At 39.1% G+C, this 25,322-nt stretch overlaps 1 protein-coding gene across 4 annotated transcripts in view; it reads left to right on the top strand.

The window, feature by feature from the left end:
* The window catches only part of GREB1L (GREB1 like retinoic acid receptor coactivator), a 221,831-nt gene that overhangs the window by 82,842 nt on the left and 113,667 nt on the right, over positions 1-25,322 (top strand). For 3 of the 4 annotated variants that reach the window (XM_073331425.1, XM_073331423.1, XM_073331426.1), the window contains one exon: positions 13,068-13,179. The gene's annotated coding sequence lies outside the window, so the exon portion shown is untranslated. Of the gene's footprint in view, positions 1-309; positions 500-13,067; positions 13,180-25,322 lie in introns of all 4 variants that reach the window. The other variant, XM_073331424.1, reaches the window with a different exon arrangement.

Genomic DNA, 25,322 nt, shown 5'->3' with positions numbered 1-25,322 from the left:
AAAAGTTGCAAATGCGAATCAAGGAGTTGTTTCCATGTCAAAATACCTAGAATACCTGAAACAAATAAAGGTGATTAATATTAGTATTTTTAGCCAGATCTGCTGCTGTCATGTATTTCTGCACAAGTGTACAATAGTTAAGCGGTAAGTCCTGACAGAGATCTGTTCTGCTTGAATATCTTTCTAATGAGGAAACCCAGAACACTCCAAAGAACAGATACTTGAAGTAACTTGTTTAGAAAAGCTTTTGAGGCTGAATGTGGGGCCTGCTTGAAATGAAGCTTCTGAAGATGATTTCTTATATCACAGGTCAGTCAGTTTGCCTCTTTGTTTAGAGTGCTGTGAGATGCCTCAGTACAAAGGTCACTTGTGGGTTTAAGAAGACAATAACCCACACCCATCCAGAGATCACCTCATTTTCTCTATGGAATATAAGAACTAACTACACTGAAGAGCATGATCTTACAAATCTATTTGTACCCGGGTCACCAAGTATCAGGTATGTTTTTCAACACAGGGCTGGGAATGTGTTTGTACAGCACATTGACAGTGGAGTATCGGTTTCTGATTTCAGTATGGCATTAGGTTAAATGTATCCCTTAAAACAATTTGAAAATATAATAGGTTCTGTTTCAGACTTCTGAGATGGTGGATAGTACCTAAAATTTTGGAATAAAAGCTCATAAAAGTCAGTAAATATTGTTACCTTTTTTGTTTCTGGCATAATTGTCACTAGTTCTATGAGTTAGCAACAGACAGCTTGTTGCTCAGAGTTTTGATGTCTATTGAATCAGTGTAAGTTACTGTAAACAAGGTTCTGGGTTTACAAACGTTGCTTCTCCAGATGAGAACAGTCAGTTCTCTCAGTCTCTGACTTGGGACTGAAGCCATATAGTTATGTATTTATGATTTCTTTTTAAATAAGAATATAAAAATATCAAATAGCTGTGTTGTATTTTTCCTTATTTTTTTAGAACATAAGTTAAGTCATATCCCTTACCATTTGATACTCCCCTCCCAAATAGTTTTCTTCTCTCCAGCATTTCTTAACGCGCCATACTTCCTGCCCTTCCTCTCAACTGAGGGTTTGTCTACACTTGAAAATTAATTTGGATTAAGATAGGGTGTGAATTTAAAGTGCAGCAGTAATTTATGAACAACTGTGTATGGGCACTCTTATTCTATAATAAGACTCATTTATTCCTGTTTAGCTTAATCCACTTTCAAAGTGGAGTAAATGAATAGCTATTTTGGAATAGCTCCATGTGTAGACAGGCTCTCAGCCAGATCTCTCTACCAGAATTTCCATCTATCCATTCTTCAGCAGAGGGCCTGGGTGTACTGGAGCTACTAATACTGGAGTGCCACAATGGTCAAACCCCAAGGTAGAAATGTTTTGAAACTAGAGTAAGTTACACTGGGGCCAGGCCCATTTTACACTAATGCAGCACACCTAACTTGGGATTTGCCCTGGTGTAACAACTTTGGTACAAATATCCACAGCATAGATTGTGCTCTAAAGACCTATTAACCCTCTGTATTCCCCCTCTGTTCCAGTTAGCTTGGAGTTTGAGAGCCTGAATCTGAGTTACATTAAGGGCCTTCTTACATTGGACTGACAGTGTATAGGAGTCTTAAAGCGGGACAACATTCAATTTGCACCTACTTTAAAGCAGTGTAAAAGGGCACATAATGTAAATGAGAATTCAGGCCTGTCTCTTACACTTCAGGTCTTTCCATTTTCTTTTTCTTGTTCTACCTCATACCTCCCTAACTGAATGAAGATCTGGATGGTCCTCTCTCCTTCCGTCTCCACCTTGCCCCTTTACTGACATCCTGCCAAGTCCACTGTAAATCAGCTGAGCTCCAGGATCCAACCTTAATTAAACACACTTGGGATATATCTATACTGTAAATGTCTTACCAATATTTGAACACCGCTGTACCAGTGCAACCAATGGTATAAACTCTGTGGTAGAGTGGGCATAGGCAGTTTTAGATGATACAGTAGTGAAATCCCATGCACTGAGTCTACAGTGTTCGTAGCACCACCGCTCAAAAACTAGTATGAAATTCACTAGGGTAGACAAGGTCCAGGTACCCCACTCTGCTTTGGAATTTCTAGCAGTACTGCTAACCTTTACTTAATATAGATAGGGTATCTAAAGCCAACTGAGTAGTTTACTTCTTTGCATGTTATTACCCAAAATTCCCTTCCATCCCACAGCTGTTTCATAGCAGTGCTGTTCTCTTGGGAACAAACTGAAAGGTCTGTGCTTGCTTTTGGATGGAGAGAGTTCCTTAGTATGTGTTGTGTTGTTGCAGGCTTTTTCCTACATTTTAGCCTCCAAACCTTTATCATTTGTATTGTCTGTACCTGTGTGGAGAGTGTATTTGTTATAGGAAGGGAACCTCTGTTTACACAAATATTCTGTCAAAGAATAGTTGTGTACTTTGAGGGAGACCTCTAGTTGTACTTCTATGTAATGAATTATTTTGCTTATCAAACTCCGCAATCTGAGTCAGACAGTAAACTGAAATGATCTGTACAACAAATCCTTAAAATCATTATAGGTCTTTAAAATGTCACAAAGATTCAAAGGGAAGGTGGCCAATTTGCCTGGTAAATTAGCTGCAGTCAAGAACGTGTTACCTTCAGTAGCTTGTCTAAGTCTCTGCACGGCCGTGGCTTCATTGCCTCAAATGTCACTTAAAGTAAGAGTAGTTTTTATAACTACACATAAAAGACAGGATGGCTTAATGAAGATGATTTCTTCATGTGTCAGAATGACCCCTTTGTTTCTCATCTTACTCTTTTGTTGCCTGCAGCTAATCTGCGTTTGGGTTATCAGATCCTGGGATCTGACAATGCTGATTCTAGCAATGGCATTCATCTGGAATGCTGCCTTTTGTTTACTGGTTTTACCAGGCCTCAAATGCTTTCTTTGGTCATCTGGTGTCTCCACTAATGTGATTTGCACTCTCACGCTCTGCAGGTAGTCATGAGGTTTTATATGGGAATTAGACTATGGCCTGCCACCCTGGTTGCTAATGAATCCACAGGGTAGTCTGTTTTTGTTTTGCTTTTCCAACTTTCTTTTAAAAGACAAACTATATTCTGTTTGTGTTTTTATAGTCTCCTCATTGCTTTGGACTTTTAGAGTAGATTTACCAGCTGTGTTGTAAGAAACTTAGTAAATTCCATTTCTTATGGAGCCATTTACTTTTGGTTCAAGGCTTATAAATATATACAGAAAGATATATTGCCACTTTTAGATCTTCAGAGTTTCTTTCTAACTATCATTTGTTTTAACAATAAATATCCCTCATACTTTTGGATATTGATCATTTTTGAAAAAATGTTGTATATCTAGACTAGAAAAGTGAATCCCTATAATACATAGGGAAATGGAAGTGTTTTAATAATTAGGTTGCAACTGAAGTCTTATCATTCCATAAGCACAATTCAGGAAAGAGTAAAGCTCACATTTATATTGTTGAGCTGGGTTATGATCTTGAACCACCATAGACAAAAGAAAACAGCTGAGGGTAAACACAAGTACAGTTGGGTAACAATGGGCAAAAGTACTAAGCTGTTTGTTCTAATAGTATGGGGAAATTACTTGTGATTTTCTTTGTGGTTTGTTTAATTTGAAAAGAGAACGGGATTGAACGTAACACCTGAGATTTCATATATCAAATACCATAGCAGTTGTGCATTACGTAATGTTAGTAACTCCCCCATTCCCCTCTTTTTCACATTAGGGAAGACAACAGGCTCTCAAATGCTTAGGCCTGGTCTATACCAAAAACTTAGGTCAACCTAGCTATGTCGCTAGGTAGCTGAGAGATGCAGTTAAGCTGACCTTAGCCCTCATGTAGAAACTGCTTGGTCAGTGTAAGAATTCTTCCATTGACCTATCCACTGCCTCTCAAGGGGGTGGATTTACTCTAGCAATGGAAAAATCACTACAGCTGTGCCTCTATAGAACTTGTAGATAGATATAGCCTTAGGTGTTACATTTGGAAGAAGGTCAGATGCTGAAGCCAACATGGGGTCTGGGCTTACAAACCCTCACTCAGTTCCATTGATTTGAATGAAGCTACTAGAGTGATCAGGAGTCTTCAGGAGTAGTCCTACAAGTATGTAGAGGCTAGCACATGATTCCAAAGTACATTCTGAGCACGATGTGTATAGTTTTAACTGCCACCTTAATCATTTTAATTTTTCTTTCAATATATGGTATCATATTTAAGGTTTTTTCTGAACACAGAACTTTAAACATTTTCATGATTAAAGACTGAGCATAACTTAGTGAACTGCATAAAGGGTATAGAACAGGTGTGGCCAAATTGCAGCTCGTGAGCCTCATGTGGCTCTTGTACAGTTAGTGTGGCTTGCTGAGTCTCCCACCCATCCCCCATTCTCTACCTACCAGACTGGGGGCGGGAGCTTGGGGCTTCTGCCCTGCAGCAGGGTTGTGGGGCTAGGAGCTTCGGACCTGGGGGGAGTGGGGGAGTCTCAGGGCTTTAGCCCCGCAGGGAGGCATCAGGGCAGAACCCCAGTGCCCCAGCGGGCGCCACTCTGTGAGGAAGTTTGTGCATGTCTTGTGACTCTCAAACTTCTGAAGATTATTGTATGTGGAGGGTCAGTAAGTTTGGCCACCCCTGTTATGGAATCTTTCTTGTGAAAGACTTAGTATATGTGGGAATATAAATTCAATAGTAAAGTGGCAATAAAACTTCCCACTAGCCTAACTTAAATCTTGAGCCATGGTGGAGAGAGCAACTAACAGGTTTTGTTTGTTTTTCTTTCTGTTTGTCTTTTTAAGTTGGAAAATTTTAGATAGCTATTAAAAAAACCACCCTCAAAACCAAAATTTTGTGCAAACTAATGGCCCTTTGTCACTCAAGGAACAAAATAATACAATAATGGACAATAAAAATAGGAGTTTATGTTCTCTGACAGGCCAGTTCTGTACCATTTAAATCAGTGACAGTTTTGCCATTGACTTTAGTAGGTATAAGATCTGGTTTCTACAATGGACGAATATATTGGAAAAAATAAGGGTTGGGGAAGTGTCATTCATAACACACAGAATTTGTCCTTGATAGTTTGCCATATTTTTTATGCATCACAATTGATGACAGGAGCTGGAATTTCTGATCAAAGAATAGCAGCAACATTATTTAGTATTTGTTTTACTGAAGAAAAATGTTACTGTGTAAAGAATGCAGTTACAGGATGTATTTAATAATGAGGGTAGAACATATAAACTAAGAATAAATCGATTGAGTCATAGTGGCCTGACAGCTGCATAGAAGGTCCTTGTGACCTAGAGGTTTGTGACCCATGAAATTCCCACTTTCCTTGGAATTGGTAATCTATATTGAAATGCAGAAGTTTGAGAAAAGCTTTGAAAGTTACATATTGCATGGCCTGAAGTGTCAAGTAAAATTATAATTGGGATATGAATATTAAGTTGAAAGTATGTTTATGCTAGTTGAAATTATGGTGGGGCTGGATTCTGACTTCACATAGGTGTTACACTAGTGTAATTCCATTGACTTCAGTGAAGCAACAACCGATTCTCACATGTGTGAGATCAGACTAAGGACCATTATATTTGTAGTCAAACAGCATGCTAAAATAATATAAACTTCAAACATGGTGGTTGATGCTTGATTGCTTTTTGACTTTATTTTATGAACTTGTGTGCCAAGGAGTTGAACCCAAAATTTTGCTTTATAAGTCGTTCGTGCATCTGACTGAAAGAGACAAATTATGCAAGTAAGAGCTTGTGTCAAAGAGTTGTTTATAAAATGGTATATATCCAAGGCTACAGGATTTCTTTTTCTTACATTGGCAGACAGTCCAGAGGCCAAAAGGAAGATAAATCACAACTGGCCCCCTCTCTCATTTTTGAAATGGTTCAACCCTGGGGTTTAGCTGAAGGACTTAAGGAGTTTTTGAAGTGCAAATGGGTTGGTGAAGGGTAAACCTTTTCAGAGTTTCATTTTGATGGATTTTTTTTTTTTCTGTGTGGATTTCTGGCACCGGCTGTGATCTGGGAAGGCCAGGGGTTTTTTTTGTTTTGTTTTTGATCAATCAAGCAAGAAGAACTTGCCATGGGGGCGTACATTCTCTGCATGCATATTGATCCTATTGTGTTTAAAAGTAGTTAATTTAATCAAGGCTTTTTGAAAACGCCCCCCCCCAATAAGACTTGCATTAATGGAGCTGTCATTTCAAGGTCATGCTTTAGTGTCAGTAATTAGTATTAATGACAAAAGTTACCTGTAAGTGAAATGTTGTTAGCTGTTACACTTACTACTTATTAGGTTGTTGGGCTAATTAGGGTGAGATCAGGTTCTAAATATATGCATTTTTTAAATGTTCAGTGTGAATAAAAATGGTGCTCTGTCATCAAGTTAGAGATTAAGACTGTCTTGATTGTTTTCAAGGTATCCTTTCAGCGGTATTGGCTGAAGTCAGGTATTGTTGTAGAGCACATTATTCATTTTACAATTGAGATTTTGCAGTACAACTAGGGAAACATATCTAACCCCCTTTTTTTAAACTCAGATGTGTTTTAATATGAAATGTATATTTGAAGAGAAGTTACCCAAAAGTGCAAACTGTCTGTGCCTTCCATCAGTTTCATTTGAGCTAATGAAGGACAACTTACTCAGTGGCTCTTAATATATAATTGATTATTTCCCCCAACTAATACATTTTACCTATATGATGTGTAAAATTCAAACTTATAAAATATAACTAGTTCTTTGTTACTAAATAGGTTGCCAAGTAAAATATTCTAAAAATTGTGAGTGTGTGTATAATACAAGCATGCGCACACATGCACTGGAATGAAAAATAATTTGAAGTTTTATAAGTGGCTCATTGGCCATAAAGCCATTGAAATAAATTATGACAAACTACTCCCATCCCCCATGTTCTGTTTTCTTTCACAGAACCAATATGGTCATAAAATCTGTTTGGTTTTTTTTGCAATAGGTTTGTCCCAATGTTTATTTTGTCAAGGTGGATGTGAGCTGCAAAATTCAGATTTGGATTTCACACACCCCAATATTCAGTGGTGTTTGGATCCAGATATTTGGTTTGACCTGCCATCCACAGTTTTGGATTCCCACATTCTAGTCTCCTCCTTCCAGATAAAATGTCTGCAGGGTTCACAGCCAGGGTTTTTGGTTCAGGTCTATTTCTGTTATTTATGACCATCTGTCTCATTTTACACAGTCTTTAAAATATGTCATTTGGAAAAAATGGATGGCTTAAGAACTACAAATACTTTCTCTTTCAATGTTCTTAACAATTGAACTGATAACTTCAAGATGTACGAGTGGTCACTAGTATGATATTCTGCCTTGTCTAATCGAAAATAGATAATCTTTGGTTCAGTTTTGGCCCAGATCCTACCCAGAGATTCACAGTATTGCCAATCCAAAAAATCATGAATCAGGCACCCCCAAATCCTGAGACTGATTTTAGAATGATAAGATTTTATTAAGTAATCCATTTTGGTGGTTTAATTTGTCTCCTGTGTTGTTGTTGTTTGTTGTTTTTTAAAAATCTTTTAGGGTTCAAGTTTTACTTCATAATTATGTAGGCTGGAACCTTTTTTAAAGAAAGCTGAGCTTTCTCACCTATTCACATGCCACCAGGAGAAGAGGCTTTAAAATAAAATAACCCACATATTATGAGGCTTCTGACAAAATTGTGATAAATGGCAAAATTGGATCCCAGTTCAGAGAGGGGTTGCTCCTCCACTGTACTATTTTCTCTCCATATCTTCCGCATACCTGTGACACTCCTCTTCCCCTCCCCTGCCAAGAGCTCTGCCTGGATCAAGATCTGGATGGGCTGTGGTGTAGCTTGGGCAGGCCAGAGCGCTGAAGACAACTGCATGGCTTATTCCACACAGGGCCCCCCCCCCCCAGCAAAATGAAGTTTTTTTGCAAAGTTCCTCCTTAGAAGGGAGCACTCAGTTGCAAGTGAGGCATTGGCTAACAGTGGAAGCCTTGGCAACATGGCTAAATGGCACAACCCGGGTGGTGGAGGGAACAGGGATCTTGGAGAGCATGTGGGAAGGCAAACCCCACCCTCAATGGACCTACTTGGGAGGAATTCTGTGAGGTGATAATCATTGGGTCTTCCTGCTCTTTGGGGTTCTGGGCCATGGTTTTTACTGAAGAAAGAGACATTCTGGTCCTTTTTTATTTAACTCTCTACACTTTGGATGCTCTTAATATGAGGAAATGAAACCATATTACATGGCACTCTATGTAGAAATGATTATATTAGAGCTTGGGTACCGAGGGCCCAGTCCCGTATCAGGATCTGCTAATGTGGACCTTTGCATCTGCTGAAGTCAAAGGGATGCTGTGTAAGTGTAGGGGGCTGTGCTAGGGGATCTTGATGCAGGGTCAGAGCCTAAGGGCAGGTCTATACTTAAAACCCTGCACCAGCAGCTGTGCTGCTGTAGCACTTCGGTGAAGACACTACTATGCTGACAGGAGAGCATCTCCTGTCGGCATAGTTAATCCACCTCCGCGAGAGGCATGTTGACAGGAGAACATATCAACATAGTGCTGTCACCAGCGGGGGTTAGGTCGATTAGAATTATGTTGCTCAGGGGGGTTGATTTTTCACACCCCTGAGCGACATAGTTATATCAATATAAATTTATAGTGTAGGCCTGGCCTAAGAGTGTACAATTTCCCAAGCATTACTCCAGTATTTATATAAAAAAATAACAACAAAAAAAGTCTCCCAACAAATTGGGGAGGATGCATCTGATGGTATGTTTTATAAAATCTTGTTTTTTCTGCTCATTTCAAAAAAATTGAGCAATGTTTATCATGAAGCAAATTGCATATGGCCATTGAATTTATGGCAGTGTTGTGTTCAGCTTTTTTATTTTGTTTTCTCATTACAGACAGCATACCAATTGTAAATTGCCATGCAACTAATAAATATGGTAAAGAAGTGAATGTTGTGATCACGTCAATAGTAACTCATGAGAAAAAATTAGATCACAAGATGTTGGGTTAATTGGTCCCCTGTTTTGACCTTTGTTCTGTGTTTCTATATGGTTTTTGTCTGTAATGCTCATGTGACCTCAGCAATTTTGTATTCTGCAGTCAAGGTTATTTGCCATTATTGGGTGAAAACTGAATATAAGATGCTTTTTAAAACCTTGATGGCAAGGAAGGAGAAGATTTCCTTGCCTCCACACCATCCCTTTCATCAGAGAGGAAAGATTGAGTGTTCATGTCATCTCTCTCATTAGTTTGTGGCTGGAAGATGTTAATGTAACCTTGTTGTTGTTGTTGTTCCAGAAGAGATTTATAGCACCCCTCAGAATTGTTTTTATTTTTTCTCCTGAATTATAGTTTGTGTAGTGAATGCTGTGTTTATTTTATGAGTCAAATGTTTATATTCCAAATTGAAATTGCATGGTACGTTACAGTCGATGTTAGGAAATAGCTCTTAAAATAATTATTCTTTGCTATTTTAATTGAAAAATCTGTGCTAAAATGTGCAGGAAAACTGAGTTAAAATTTTGTTGAGCTGTGGTGTTGAACTGTAGTAAATAATATTTATTTGTGAGCCACAGATTTAATACTTCTGGGATTAAAATAGTTACTTGAAGAAGCAGCTCAATCTCTCTCACACATGTGTGTGCTTCCTGTGCCTGTGAATTTCCCCCAGAACACAAGTTTATCTTTATGGAAAAGTCCCACAGAATTTAATTCATAGATGACTTGTCTGTAGAAATTTTAAACCATCCTGTAAAATTTAATTACCAAATAATTGTGTTCTTGCTATAGAACTCAATAGCATGAGTTCTACAGATTTTAAAATTGTATAGAAAAGCCATCATTCTCTATTGAATTTTGTATAGCTTTTAGAGCAATTTATATGGAATCCTATCTAGTTACTTTTTAAACCTATTGGTTTCATCCCGGTTAAATGTTACAGGACTCTTCCATAAGAGTAAATAGTGAAAAGACCATCAGCAACAACAACAGGGGGTGGGGAGAAGCACTCTTTTGTGGCTTTGATTGTGTCAGATTCCGTTTCTTTGCAGTCATTTTCTTTTTTCACTTGAGAGGGGTTTATGGTGCAGTGTCCGTCACAACCCCATCTTAAAGTTGCAGTTGTATTTCTCTCTTGAGTTCGTAGAGGTGATGTTATCTTTTGTTCACTCAGCAGTATGGTCATTCCTAAGAGCATCTGTCACTTGAGGCATTATAAGATGGATGGGTCTCAAGTGAACTGCTGGCTGAAGCAAATGGTGAAAATAAGAAAAGACAAGGGGGTTGGGGGCCTTCAGAGATCAGAGAGGACAGACAACAAGGAAACACTGTTAAAAATCAAGAGTAAGCCAAGCAATACTAGAAGAAAGAATCAAGATTGATCACATGTTGTCATATTCTAAGTGTCTTGGAAACTAAGATTCTTCTATGGCTGTAATGATCTGAGGAAGTTTTCTAAATCATGGTAAAAATTTATTTGCTTGGCTTTTATATTTTATTTGGACATGAGGGATTGTCAGAACAGTGTGGTGGATTATGAGGAAGAAATTGTGCTTTGTATTATAGGTTTCATTCTAACTTCAGGAGAAATTTAAATTTTGCAATATTCAAAACAAAAAACCCTCTCTCCTCCAAAAAAATCCAGCACATGCTGGTAACACTATTTTGTTTATTTTGGTGTGTCTGTCTATACTGGATGTGCTTACATGTCAGCCGGGTGCCCTCCCCCCATTCTGTTATATTGAATGCTAATTTCGTTTTGTGCAACAGCAGTAATCGAAAACCGAGACTATCAATAATTCTGCTTTTGGAGATGCAAATGAAGCTGTTTAATGAACAGAGTGCATCTCATAGTGTTTAATGTAAAAAGGAAACAGTTCTAATACAAGTTCTCTGACTTAGTTGGACTAATTCGGTTTGACATTCTGAACTGAAAATGGAAAAAAAATTTTTTTTTAAAGCTGCGAAGGTCCCAGTTTGCAGATCCAGTCAGATAAGGACAAAATGAGTTTTTACTTACAGAGGAGCCAATATATGACGAGGGGTGGGGAGGGATCTAGGCGGATGTTGGCTTGAAAAATTATTTTGTCACATTGTTTGGCGTTAGTCCACGAGGGGAAGCACGGGTTGAAAGGCAAAGAAATTAAGATGATTAGAAGGTTTAAAGCTTCACAAATGGTGGAGTATCTCTCTTCTCAATGGGTGTAAATAATAGATGAAAGACTAAGAATGACAACAAAGGATCAGGGCATTTAAGAGGATGTGTGCAGCCTGAATAGAGGTCTGTGGCCTAGGGCCAAAGGTCTTAGCTTTGGGTGTAATTAGAAGAAAATACAAAAATGTCATTACTAGCAGGTGAAATGTTCAGCACGTGGCCAAAACATAGCAATTTCAGACCCGAGAGCTGTTCGAATTGGATTACGGGACTGTTAAAAATCATGAAATTCTTTGCGGAGTCTTATGGTTTGGTCAGAAATGATGTGGTTTAATCTTATTGACCATCTGTGATAGACTTCCTGTTTGTAGCATGGTGAGGTAGTGCAGCTCAGAGTAAGAACTAGAGTCCAGGGGAATGTGTAGGCTTTTTTTGTGTTACAGTGAAACACATTTCTCCTGACTAAAATAAGAAATATAAGGAACAGAGTTTCAATCTTTAACAACCCATTCCTTTTTTAGGATTGTGGAAAAGAAGAAGAAACTCAATTATATTGTTGGGAAAATTTTTTATTTCATTTCAGAGACATGTTTTTGTATTATTAATGTGCTTTCTAAAATTATTTTATACGTTATCTGACAATATTGGGTCAAGTTGTGCCATCAGCTTTAAGCAGAATATCCCACTTGCAACCAGTTAGGAAAGTTCTCCTTTAAAATCTGCCTGCAGTGTGGCCCATTATTGTAAAGAAAATGAATTGACTGGAGTGACTAGGAGGCGCTTGTGTGGAGATATAACCCACTCAACAAGAAGTCTATTTAAGGTTTTCTCTTCTGATAACAAATCTTATGTATAGTAATAGAATAAATGCAAAATATCATAGAATATCAGGGTTGGAAGGGACCTCAGGAGGTCATCTAGTCCAACCCCCTGCTCAAAGCAGGACCAATACCCAATTTTTGCCCCAGATCCCTAAATGGCCCCCTCAAGGATTGAACTCACAACCCTGGGTTTAGCAGGCCAATGCTCAAACCACTGAGCTATCCCTCCCCTAAATACATGTTTTAGAACTTGACATTTTTACTTGCTGTTTGCCACAGCCCTGTTGCCATCCTCTTGGGCATTTTAAGTATATTTATCTTGTATTAAATAGAATTTTTGCTTAAATTATCTTTACAGAAGCAGTTTGCGTGTGGGGGAGGGGAGAAATCAGCAATCCATCCTTTGACTTAATTTTTGTCTGGAAATAATTTTTGGTCATTACTGTATACCCTAAACAGACATAAAGATATATTATTAAAAGCAATATGTCTGAAAAGTAATCTCCTTAGGTTATCACTAAGTACTGATTGTTCTCTGCTTGGAGAATTTTTCCTTTAAGTGATTATTTTTTGCAGTACTAGGTCCTAATCCTGTTACCATTGCAGTGAGTAGCAAAGTTCCATTTGACCTCAGTAGTGATGGATCAGATCCTTACTCTGCAGAAGGAACGGATTTTGTTGGAGGATTGTCCTTCGTTGTTTAATGGCATAGAAGGAGCCACAGACATACTGCAGAAAGTGCCATATAGATTATATGGCTATTTAAAAAAACCAAAACATTTTTCTTCTTTTTGTCAGCTCGTGCGTAAAGTGAAGAAAGTGCTGTAGGGTCTGTAAACATATAATTAGGAACAGGATCTGTCTGAGAAAATCTCTGTACTGACCAGTTTTGCCATATGTGAACTTTGATAGGCTGGTTTTAATGTTCTGTTGAGGCAGGTTTTAATGTCTTGTTGCTAACTGTATAATATGTTGGATCTGAACTGCCATCAATTATTTTGTTTTTTTCCCTCCTCATTATTTTGCAGGTGTTTAAGAACTTTAAACGACCTAGATAACGTGGCAGCGGGTTACCCTAAACTCTTAGCTACAACCCTTAATCATGAATGCATTTCAAAAAGGTTAAAAGAATACAAGAAGGTACTGTACTTACCTCATGCATTATACAGAATATGTGATGTTTGTTTTTATATCTCTTTGTCTTCAACGTCCACTTTTTTAAATCTGTGTTTTGAGAAATAGGAACTGTGAAAAGCTGTTCTATTTTGGTACTATTGTGATGCACTTATTCCAATCTCCCCCCCCCCCAAAAAAAACCCCTCAAAACGTTAATCGATTCACTTAATTAAAAGAGGTTCGCTAGAAAAGGCTTATCAGTATTGCCAAATACGTTCTTTTCTACATATCCGAAATAGCCTCAACTTTATTATTTTGTTATAATTGTTTGATTTCACTGCCATCCTTTACTTGATGTTTGACCTCATAACTCTGCAAGTTTCCAAACTCTGCTAGCCAAATGAATGCTTAGGAAGTTGTGTGCATATATGTATATACTACACACACACACATGCTGTATGTTTTGGTTTTTTTTGCAATCTCAGAAGAGTTAAAACAATTTGGGTGGAGAATTTGAGTTCTCTAGTTGAATTTTACAGTTTATAAAAATAGATGTGCACTTCCAATTGAGAGCTTCACAGTAGTATTTTCTGATTGGGAGAGGCTTGACTTATTCAAAATAGTACATTGGACTCCTATAGTTTCTTGTTGTATTTAAATGACCCAGCATTTCCAGGAGGCCAAAGATCTATTCCTGTTTTATGACCTGTTATATCCTTGGGGCAGGGGCTGCACTGAGGCCCAATAGAGCAAGAGGGTCATTGCCACAGTCCAGGTCCTAATTGTTGCTTCATGGTTACCACACAGATACCAAAACCTGCTCTCTGTAACATTGTAGCTGGGAACATCTGGAACATAGTAGTAGTCTGAGAGGGGAAAAAAAGCCTCTTGCATTTTGTTTCACCAGGTGCTAGGAGGAAGCAATATTAGACTTTTTGATACGGGAGGCAAATTCTGTGGCCCCTGAAGTTAGGCGACAACAATTGAAGAGGTCAAAGGACAGCTGAGTGGGGTCAATGAGACACCATGGGGTGTATTTTGTTACTTAGTAAAAGGAGCAGCATCCTAAAACCTTAAAGGATTCTCTTGAAAATCTATGTTGTGAAAAGGTTTTATGAGTCTGATGGCAAAAAGTGCTGATTTATCTACAGAATGCTTGCTTTTGTCTAAATGAAAGGATAATCCTTACCAAATGTTGTCAGCTATCATAGTGCAGTCATTACAGGTCTGAAAGGACCGTTTAAGCATACTTCAGCTTCCCAAATGAATATCATTGTAATGTTTCTCTGTTTGAAAAGAATTCTGAACTGTTTATTTTCTGAGCTTTTCTCCTTTGATATCAACGTTAACACAGTGAGCAAAATATTTGAAAAAGCTGAAAGAAAATTTTTTATTTATAAATTAAAGATTTCTATTCCTTAGGGAGGCTTCTTAGCTTCTGTAGATTCTCTGTGTGTTTCTTGTAAGAGGAAAATCTTAATTTACCAGCATATAGTCCAGTCTAAACTGTAGCTGATTTTAATCCATTAATACTTGTTCAGTGAATGTTTAAACTTGTTAAACTAAGCTTTTATTTGTTTATATAATTTGTTCTGTGTACTTGAATGAAAGAGAAAAATAGTTTTTGACTAAGGAATGCCTATAATTTATTTGGCATTATCTTTTTTTATTATCCACAAGTAATTAATTCTCAACACTTTTCACTGAAGCAGATAGGAAACCAATGTCAGAGTCAAGATCTTGTAAAATATAAGAAAAGAAAATGTAGTAAAGGTTGCCCTCTTTACAGGGAAGGGGGTGGAGGAAAGAGTATATGCGTGTGGTAGAAAAGAGTTTTGCCGCAGCTCAGAACCAAGGTCTCAGATTTTGACCCTACCATCTTATACAAGCAATCATAGTCACAGTAGGAAGAAATAGGTGTTCAGAAGACAGGAGGTGATGGTATTGTTATTGTAACAACTGCACTGTCTTGATCTTTACAAGAATACACCAGAAAGCGTGGCAATGAAATAATCTGTGTAGCTATGAAAGAATAGGAATCAAATATATATAGTTTCATATAGAAAAAAGAAATGCTTGTCTTTTTTGTGAAGCACGGTTGTCCAAAAGGTTTAATTATTACACCTTTAAAAGTAATGTATACAGATGCTTGGCACGATTTATATCAAGGTTAAGGCAACTTTAAACAAATATCTTGGAAAAGGGTAACCTACTAAAATGCAAATTGCCTATTAAACACAATCCCTGTTTAAATAACACTTAAGTTTGCTTCAAAACTGGCACACGCTATTAAATTTTCTTGATACCCCATTGTCTCCTGATGAGTTTAGGATGAGGCATATGTCTGAGGAGTGTGCATGGAGGAGGCACAGCAAGTTGAAATGTCAGCCTTCACTTTGATTTTCCAGGCCTCCACCAATTAGTGTTGAATTTCTGTACAACAAAATAATGATAAACTAGTCTATAGTAAAAGATAAAAAAATGTTATTTACCCAAGAGAGTGGGCTGGATTTTATCATAGAAACTGGATGGACCTGACTTCTCCAGGCTTGCAACAGACTACCACTGTCTCTAAATACAAAGCTAGATTCTTACAAATACATATATAGGAACTTGTATCCATCCAAGTTCACGTACATATTAGAAAAGGCATAGATTAGACTGAACCAGAAGTTGTGCTACGATCTTTAATATTGTTTGTAACAATGACACTTAACATATATAAAATGGAGATCATATAGACCTCTGTAAAGTACTTAGCCATCCACTGATGAAAAGTGCTCCATAAGTACCGTATAAGGTATTAGTTTTTTTTAATGGAGTTTGACCTGCTAGAAAGAAAGTTTTACAGTTAGCATTTATATTCTATTGTGTAAATATGCAAGGTAAAGTATGGTGAGGTATATTTTCTTCCTATTGGATGCTGACATTTAATGGAGTTTTATCTTAATGAATAAAAGGGTGAATGGAGCCTATATGTGGGAATTATGACTAAGTGATGGTTGTGTGGCAGCTACATTATGTCTAGATTGTAAATACCATTAAGAAATTTTATTTTGGGGAAAAATGAGTAGAAGTTGCACAGCAAAATGTCTAAAGTAAATAATTTAGTCCTGTATAATTTCTTCTTCCTCTCATCTGCAAAACCCAAATGCACTAGTTAGCATAGTGAATGATGACTGTAACAGGAACAATACGAGCATTTGAGATTGTGTATTCATTCCTATATTACATAAATTTGTTTGGTGTAATTTTTTAGTTAAAAACTGGGTTTTTTTTCCTATCATGAACCATTGCATGACATTTTATAGTTTAGAAAACAAATATAAATCCTGAAAATAATTGTTTGTCTTGGGATTGCTGAGGTGGTCTTAGCTGAGAGAGGTAGCACAAATGCAGATGGCTATACTTTTTAAGAAGCTTCCCTGTATTTACTGTTTTAGTTTTGTTCTGTTGGGTTGCTTCTGTGTCAGAAAAACTGGTCTCCTGTGACACCTTGGAACATCGCATGGTGCCTACTAATGATTTGCATCTTTGATCTCTCGCAGCCTCTGGTAGTTCCAGATATTCTTGACCGATTTGTTTATTCTACAGAAGAATTTCTGGTATTTCTGGGAAAAGAGAAAGTAAAGACTCAACCTTGACACACAATAAATGCATGTTACATAGAAGAATAAATACGAAAAAGCCATTAGGAAGAAATCCACAAAACATTCTGCATTTTCTGATCATTTCCACCAGAAAGTAATGAGAGAGAAGGATTTATTTAATAGAAATGAAATGAACCATGTGGCCACTATTACTCAACAGTGTAAGGCTGTTTCACAGAAAATTGCTCATCCAGCATTAACCTTGACATAGTTTTGAGTTTTGTGGTTTTTAAGATCTCTGTATACCCATATTTTCTTTGTTCGCTTTATTAGCGCACTGTTTTTGGCAAAGAAATGGCCCTGAAAACAGATGTTCAATAATTTTATTTTGTTGTTTGGAGCAATGGCTGAACATGCTTAAAAGAAGTGTGATTTGTTAATATGCCTGTTGACTGCAGAAGACTGTAGTGGAGTATCACATACTAAAAGTAAAGGACAAAATGTACTTTTGTTCTGTTCATTTTTTTAACGAAGAATTTTGGAGAAAGATGACGTTTATGCATTTGAAGAGAATTGTTTCTGAACAATTCTTATTTATAAGCAGTTGAGGATCCAGTCAGAACTGAATTTATAAGTAGTCTGGCACAAACACTAAGTCAAAGATGTGTTTTCTAACTCCTTCAGTGATACTTTTTTGAAGCCTGATTAAAAACAAGGAGAAAAGTATTTATTAGCATTGCATTGTTTTTACACAAGGCTGTAAGGAATTGCTAATAAATTTGCTTACTTTATCCAAGCCTGTTAGACGTGGCAATTTGATTTCTCTGAGTTGTTTGAATTTTTATTTATTTATTTATTTTTTTAAGAATTACTTTATGGATTTTTTGTTTGTTTGTTTTCAAATTTATTTTTAGAGGGGGAACATGAGAGAACAAACCTTGATCGTGTTTTCGGTAGAATTACACAATTAGTAGATGAAAAGGAGGTGTAAGATACAATGTATCAGATCGTTACATGCAATATGGCCAGTTTGTGCCACACCTCACTTCTGGCCCATTTTGGCCACAAAATTTGTCTAATTCTTCTTGGAAGAATAAATAAACACCAGTGTAAGGAAAATGCTGAAGTGGCATAAAGCCTGATGCAGGAGCTCATGTGCCCCACACCCTACCTGCTGCCAGCATAGTATGATAAAGCGCGTGTGCTTAGAAAAGAATGAGTGTAGTTGAAAGACTGATCTTGGGCTGCATTTTCAGTCCTTTCTGTCTATTACAGACCAGCCAAAGTCTCTAACATAAGGTATGTCTACACCAGTGGTCCCCAAACTTTCTTGTGGAAATAGCATATTGCTATTCCCAGAAGACTGTGGTGGGCACCCCACACCCCACCACCAAAATGCCGCTGAGAAACTGCAACGCTTCTCGGCGGCATTTCAGCAGCGGGGTGTCCTGCGGGCACACAAAAATGCCCCGGTGGGTGCCATGGCGCCAGCGGGCACCGCGTTGGGGACCCCGGTCTACACTGTATGCCATTGGCTGTAGCATATACGCAGCATTTCTCAAATGCGGCCACCAGGGGCTTTTCTTATGGCCACAGCCTCTTGGGCAGTGATTTGGGGGGGGCGAGCAGCGAAGCCACAAACACCAGAGGAGCAGGCAGCCAGTGTGAGTTCCCCACCTTCCCAGGGATGGTGGGGCTCAGGCTTCTGGCTTCAGCTCTGGGGTGGCAGGCTCTGTCCTCCGGCCACACAGCAGTAGCCTCCATCCTACGGCTACGGCCTCTGGCCCTAGCCCTGGGCTCACCACCCCATCGTCCCTGGATCCGGCTGCCTCCCCTGACCTCTTGCTGCCTCCCTACCCACCTCCCCATTCAAGGCTTAATTTGTCCTCTGGCTTACCAGGCCTGAGTAAGTCTGTTGTGAAAAGTGGTATTTGTATGTTTGTTAATATCACTTTACACTATCTTCTAGCTATCAGGTCTGCTGCTGTGAAAAGTGATATTAGCAAACATACAAATATCACTCTTCACAGAAGCAGACTTACTAGCTAGCAACTCATAAAAAGAGCAACCGAAAAAGCAAAAAACAACCAACCAACCAAGAACAAAAGACAGGAACAAGCAAAGCACCTTATTTGTGTTTGTATTCTGTTTAGATCCAGTAAAGAATACATACAACTGTACATTATTTTTATTATTAGGTCTGCAAAAAAAGCCACATAAATAAATTACACTGATTGGACCTGTATATGTGCATATTTATTTGTTTTTTCTAAGGTTAATTAAATATTTTAGGAAAAAGTCTGAGAGCAGCCACCAGCAAGAGTTCGTGGCCACATTCTGAGGCCACCATAATTATGTTGTGAGAACCCCTGAGGGTCTGTGTAAGCTACAAGCCGCAGTGAAAAGTGAGCTGCATCCACATGTGGTGTGTAGCTGCATGTGGGCAGTGAAAGGCTCTGGCAGAGGAGTCGGTAGGGAAAGGCTCTGGCAGCTCCCTCCTGTCAGAACTGTTCCTCACAGCAGCAGGGAAAGGCTCCACCAACACGCAGCTGCAGGAGCCTTTCCCTACTGTCTCCTCTCCATCAGAGCCTTTCCTTGCTACCGGAGCCTTTCGCTTCAGAGGAAAAGGACTCCGCCAGTGGGGAAACAACACAATGTTATACTACGGTATAGACAGGGAGGCACTGCTTGGTCACGTAGAGAGCCGTGTAAGGGAAATACTGTAAGATTCTGGCATGTCTTTACTTACCTGAGCAGTGCTTCATCGTCTACACTACTAGGGGTATGTGACGTGTATGTATTCTACCAAATCTTTGCAAGGAGTGTAGACGTACCGTTTGAGCAGCCCTTAGACCAGAGTGTAATTGTCTTAGTTTGCAACTAGGGAGATTTAGGTTAGCTATTGGGGCTGGGGAAACTTTCTGCATATAAGGAGAATTAAACACTGGAACAGACTAACTAAGGAGATTGTGAAATCCCTGTCATTTGGAAGTTTTTAAGAACAGGTTAGACAAATGCCTGTCAGGGATGGTCTAGGTATGCTGGTCCTGCCTCAACACAGGGGGGAAAGGCTAGATGACCTCTTGAGGTCATTTCTATGATTCTGTATAAAATATAGTATGCACATAACATGTACTTTCATGTTACAATATTTAAAGTTATTCATTCATTTCATAGTCAAAATATTTGCATTAAAATTGAGCAAAACTCAGGAATCACTTCAATGACTGTTTTGCTCTTTTAAGGACAACAGAATTTGGTCCAATGTTATAAATTTAATTTGACTTTAAATCGGAAAGTACTCTGTATGTATGTGTGTCTTAAGTTCTTTTAGCACCACATCACTTCTGTGCAGACACAAGTACCATCCTTCACACAAACCATGCCTAGTGTTTTTTTGCTCTATGATAGCTTATGTTGAGTGTACACATAAATAAACTGGTGGAGTTAATGTTTTTCTTTTCCTTCCTTCTATTGTTGTTGTGCCTATTTACTAAGGAAAACTGCATTCCATGAATCTTGCAATGTGCTTCATTCCTAAATCATCTCTGTGCCATCCAGGGATGTCCGATCCCTCAGAATAACCAGCTGGTTGGTTACACCAGCTTTCCTGTCCCTTTTTGCCGCAAGAGCAACACAAAGGGGTTGGAATGGGCCCAAGGATGTGACCCCTGGTTTGACTGAGATCATAACCTGAAGTCCTGAAATATCAGCAAAAATTCTCATCTTGTAATATTTCCTGGCCAGGAAGTGGAAAGTACAGACGTCACACTAGAAGATTCCCAGCTCAGTTTTGAAGACTCAAGCAGTGTAGATAAGATTATGAACTACATCTGATTTTGTACACAAAGCTCTATATGGGACTACCTAAACTACATAAAATTACTACGGAGCATAGTGACACATTTTCAAAATACAAAATGAAAACAAGCTGGATCTCACTGTGTTGTCCACTACTGTGAATGATTTTGCTGGACAAGACTTTGCTATTGAATTCTTTGCCTTTGTTGCTTATCATAGGACAGGGGTGTAGATTATTCTCTGCTATATTGGACTCTGTATGACCCCATGTATTATGATTAGGTGAGAATCTACTGACTTTTGACCAAAACCACACTGAAAAAGACTCTTCAAATGTTAGTGAGGTAAGAAAAAATTCTGGTAATGAGAATACTCCCAAATTTGAGTGGTCCTCCTGACCTGTTTCCTTAGTAAGCAAGCCTTTTTTCCAATTGCTAGGGACAAGGCTGGTTACCTCCTTTAGACTTAAAAACCTCCACTTTTAACTCTGACAAGGTCAAACTATTTGCTAACTGTTGTCACCTCTGCTTTATGTGTTTGCATGGTACAAATAAAGAGAGAGAACCTAATGGTACCCTACTGTAGGAAAAGAAAATGTTTTAAAAACAAAACCCCATCCAGAACATCAAGTAAAAGGGATGGTACTGTATGGGTGAAACCATACAAATTACTAGATATAAGCTAAACAGAAAATTCCAAATAATATGTTACAGTATAAACAGTTTTTGGTCTTCCTTTCCCTATGAGCTTCCCTTTGAGGTATAAAAGCCGTAAATAGACCCAGGAGTAGCTCAGTGCTTTTGCCAACAAAACTTCTTTTCTTTTGAAAGAAAATTTTTCCTCAGGGTTAGACTAGATCAGATCCTCAGATTATGCATTTTAGAGAACTCTGTTACATTATTAGGCTAAAAACCAGGTAAGAACTTTGATATATCCAAGCTAGAGTAGGGTGTTTGCATCAGACTTTGCATTTGTTATCAGGGCAATTGTAAAATTGCTTAAAAAACAACCACCCCTAACTTCATCAAAAACCCCACCTCAATTCCTCTTCATAGCCTTTGAGGTCATGACCCACCCAGAGGCCAACTGGTGTGTATATCTAGTTTATACCGATGACCTGATTTATTCCTTAGCAGGGCCTTCACTTAATGCATGGTTTTACCCTGAAAAGTTACTTAGTAACAACACACTTTCCTATTCAACAAATCTTATTGTATGTGTGTTCAGAGGTATGCCTGCCTGCTTTTCTGACTAAAATAATCTTTTAACTGCTTTTTACTCCTGCTGGCACTGCAGAGCCAATACTGTAGCACTATGAGAGAACGAGGTTCTGTTCCTCTGTATGCATCAGCAATGATGTTAGCTACTAAATTCCAATGTCTTACAACTGTGCGAGCCAGTTGAAAGCAGTGGGACTGCACAGACCATGCAGTTGAGATCCTTGCTTTAAACGACAAGGCTCTTCTAAGAGTTGAAAGGAAGCTGGTCTGCAGTCATGGTGAGCAAGCCACTACATATTTTGATGTGTTCTTCACTGGACAGTTTGAGATACAGCCCTAGAAAATGAATCCTTTTTAAATGTTAAATGTTGTTAGCTCTAATTTTCCCCCTTAATGAAAGACAAGGAAGCTGGAATGATGAAGACTGCTGCAAATCATGGGTTGTCCCCATGAGTAAATCAATGTTGCACTGTCAATGACTCCTGGCATTAAAAAGTTTCCTCGTTAGGGAGCAGGTGATGGGAATCTCAAACATGTCTGCTTCTCTGTTCTGTTACAGGACCTCAGTATCTAGATCTGTGGTGTGAGCTCAAAGACCCCATCCAGCTCTCCTGGTCTGTTGGTGCAGGAATTAAGGAAATCTTCCTGCTGCCTGTAAATGCTATACAGTGAAGTTTTCAGCTATTGAATATCACTATTACATGTGAGAGATTGGTTCCATTCTGATGTGCTTTTGCACTCTCCAGTGCTGGCAGGGTCCCAAGACCTCCCCTGTTCAACAGACAGCACAACATAGTCATGATGCTGTAGGACCTGGAGCTCCAAAGCCATAGCCATATATTCTCATTCTCGGTGTAAAATGTGTCTGAGGGAGAGAGGAATTTCAGCAAACAATGGATGAACTTGACTTGTATGCACTACTCCTCTTAAAGAATGGATTTCTGCTGAAATTTTATCTTACAGGGATATATTAACTTTCAGGTTACAGGAGGCGAATTTGCTCTTCCTGGAAATCGTAGAGGTATATGAGGACCTTTTATTTTTCTTCAGAAATTCTCTTCAATTCACCAAACCACTTTAAAGAAAACCATCTGTGAGCTCTTGTTTGACCAGTTACTCATTTTGTTCTCAAATTTCAGTCTCCCACCTTAACTTCCATAACGTCCCATAATGAGCAATAGCACTCTTTCGTCTTCTCTCATCTCTGGCCCTTGGCTTGTCTATCAGTCTCTTTTTACCAAATTATATTTTCCTAAGCTGTTTTTCATATGCAATATTTTTTTGCCCTTTCCAGGTCAAAATCCACTGATATAAAGCTATAATAAGATCTTGCACAGGGTGACTGAAAGGACAGATGATTTTCCCTCTTCCTGGTCTCCCTTTCATTCCAGCTACTGCCTCAATTCATCCTTTTATTCAGTGGGATAGAACTGAAAATGACAACTGGAAGGAAACTCTATAGCCCTCCTCTGAAAAGGTGTGATAGTGATGGACATAATCATTGCCTGGCAGATAGTGATGATGGGGCAGAAGCAAAAAACATTTTATTTGCAAAGAAGTACTCTCAAGAATGACAGAGTTTGGGAGGTGAAGATGAACGCAGACTTTAGAGGATGCAAGGAAATTCAGCACTTTTATGACGGAGTCTTACTACAGGCAGTGGGGATAAGATTTGAGGCAACTAAAGCACAAAAAAAAACACATTTCTACAAAATCTTTGGCTTCACTGGCATTTTTTCCATGGGCTAAATAGTGTGTTAGCTTCCAGGCCCATAAGGAGTTGTCCTCGCACAATGATGATCCTTGGTCTAGAGGAGGGGCTCTCAATAAAATTTTTGGTGGCCTCAGAGTGTGGCCACCAACTCTTGCTGGTGGCCACTCTGACAGTTTTTCTTAAAATACTTAATTTAACTTTAGGAAAAACAAATATGCATATATACATGTCCAAATCATTGCAATTTATTTGTTTTTTATGCAGACTCAATAATAAAAATAATGTACAGTTATCTCTATTCTTTACTGGACCTAAACACAATAGAAACATCTCCCCACCCCCATAGCCTGCTATGTCCATCCGTAACCCAGAGCTCTCTTCTGCGCCCTTGCACCCCAGGCTCACCCTGCTCCTTGCCCTTTGACTACAGTGTGCTGTGTGGTCGCTCACCTGTAAGGCCAGCCCTGCCGGAGCCCCACCACCGGAACCCCGGGGGAAGGGGAGGAAGGTGGGTCAGGTGCAGAGTCCAAGGTTCCTCCCCCACTGCATACAGCAGCCCCACATGTCTGCAGAGTTGCTGCCTGAAGGCTCCAGGAGGCTGTGCAGTGCAGGGGGCCGATCCAAGCAAACTCCAAGGCAGTGCATCCAGGAGCAACAGCTAGGGGCTGCAGGGAGGGGCCACTGCTTTGCCATGCCCCCCCACCACCCCATCTCCACCCAGGAGGTTGTTAAGGCCCAGAAAAATCTGCTGGTGACTGTATGTGGCCACGGTGGCCGCATGCGGGAAATGCTGGTCTAGTGGCCCTAACACGAGCTTGACTGAACTGACTGGCTGTATAAATAGTAGTGTAAAATTCATGATTTTGTGAGGAGTACCAACTGCATAATATTTTTTAAAATGACAACTGAGATTCTAGATCTCAGTTCTCTGGCAAAAGGTGAATTCTGCAGCAGTTTCCTGTATCTCAGAGACACGATGTAAAGGTGTCTAAGTTTTATATTTACAATGGTAGAGACACTTTTCCCTAACCCTTACTCATACTGTGCATTCTTGCCGTGCTAATGTGTAAATCATCCTCATTTTGGGCCACCTACCCACCATTCTTCTCCATTTCATTTCTCCTGTAAGAACCAGTATTCCAGCATCTTGCTTCTTGTCCAGGGCTGTAGCCAGGACTGTACAGGTCCAAGTGAAACTATCAACAACCCCTTGGTAGGCTTCGGGGTGGGGTTATGTCTCTGCAGCAGCATTTTAAATCAGGCACATCAGGTATGTGTCCTTAAAACCAGACCTTTCTTGTTGCTTTCCCTCTTCACTCTGTCAAATCCTGTTATTTTATCCTTTTCCCCAGTCTCTTTACTGCACCACCCTGGCTGTAGTGTATCTGGAACCCATATGGCAAATCTTAATTATTTTTTAATTCCCCTGTTACAGTCTGATCTTTTCCCTCTTAGTCCTCTTGCTTTTTTTCACTCTGAAGCAAGCACCTCAAATTCACTCCAGGCAGATTCCAAATATTTGCTAGTTCTGTACTGTGCTCTGGTTTTCCTTCTCCACACCTAGCAAGCTAGTACTCCTATAACCCTTCAGCATCATTTTCTCCTCTCTTCTTCTCCTGCCAAAAGAGGTGAGCTAAGGCCATCCTCACCTGATGTTTCATAAATCTGTATTTCTCCCTCAGGCTTGCCAACATGTGTTGGGTGCTTGAGCATAAGGGAGGGAGAGATATGGGGGAGCTGCCATCACCTCCTGCTGATAGAGAAGAGCAACCCTTAAAAGAATGCTGACAGTCGCTACTCATTCTCTGCTCCTCTGCAGAATTTGGGCATGTGACAACAGCC

Source organism: Lepidochelys kempii, chromosome 2 (genome assembly GCF_965140265.1).
Source record: "Lepidochelys kempii isolate rLepKem1 chromosome 2, rLepKem1.hap2, whole genome shotgun sequence".
In the NCBI taxonomy this organism is placed as follows: Eukaryota; Metazoa; Chordata; order Testudines; family Cheloniidae; genus Lepidochelys; species Lepidochelys kempii.
This window is presented reverse-complemented; position numbering and strand designations above follow the sequence as displayed.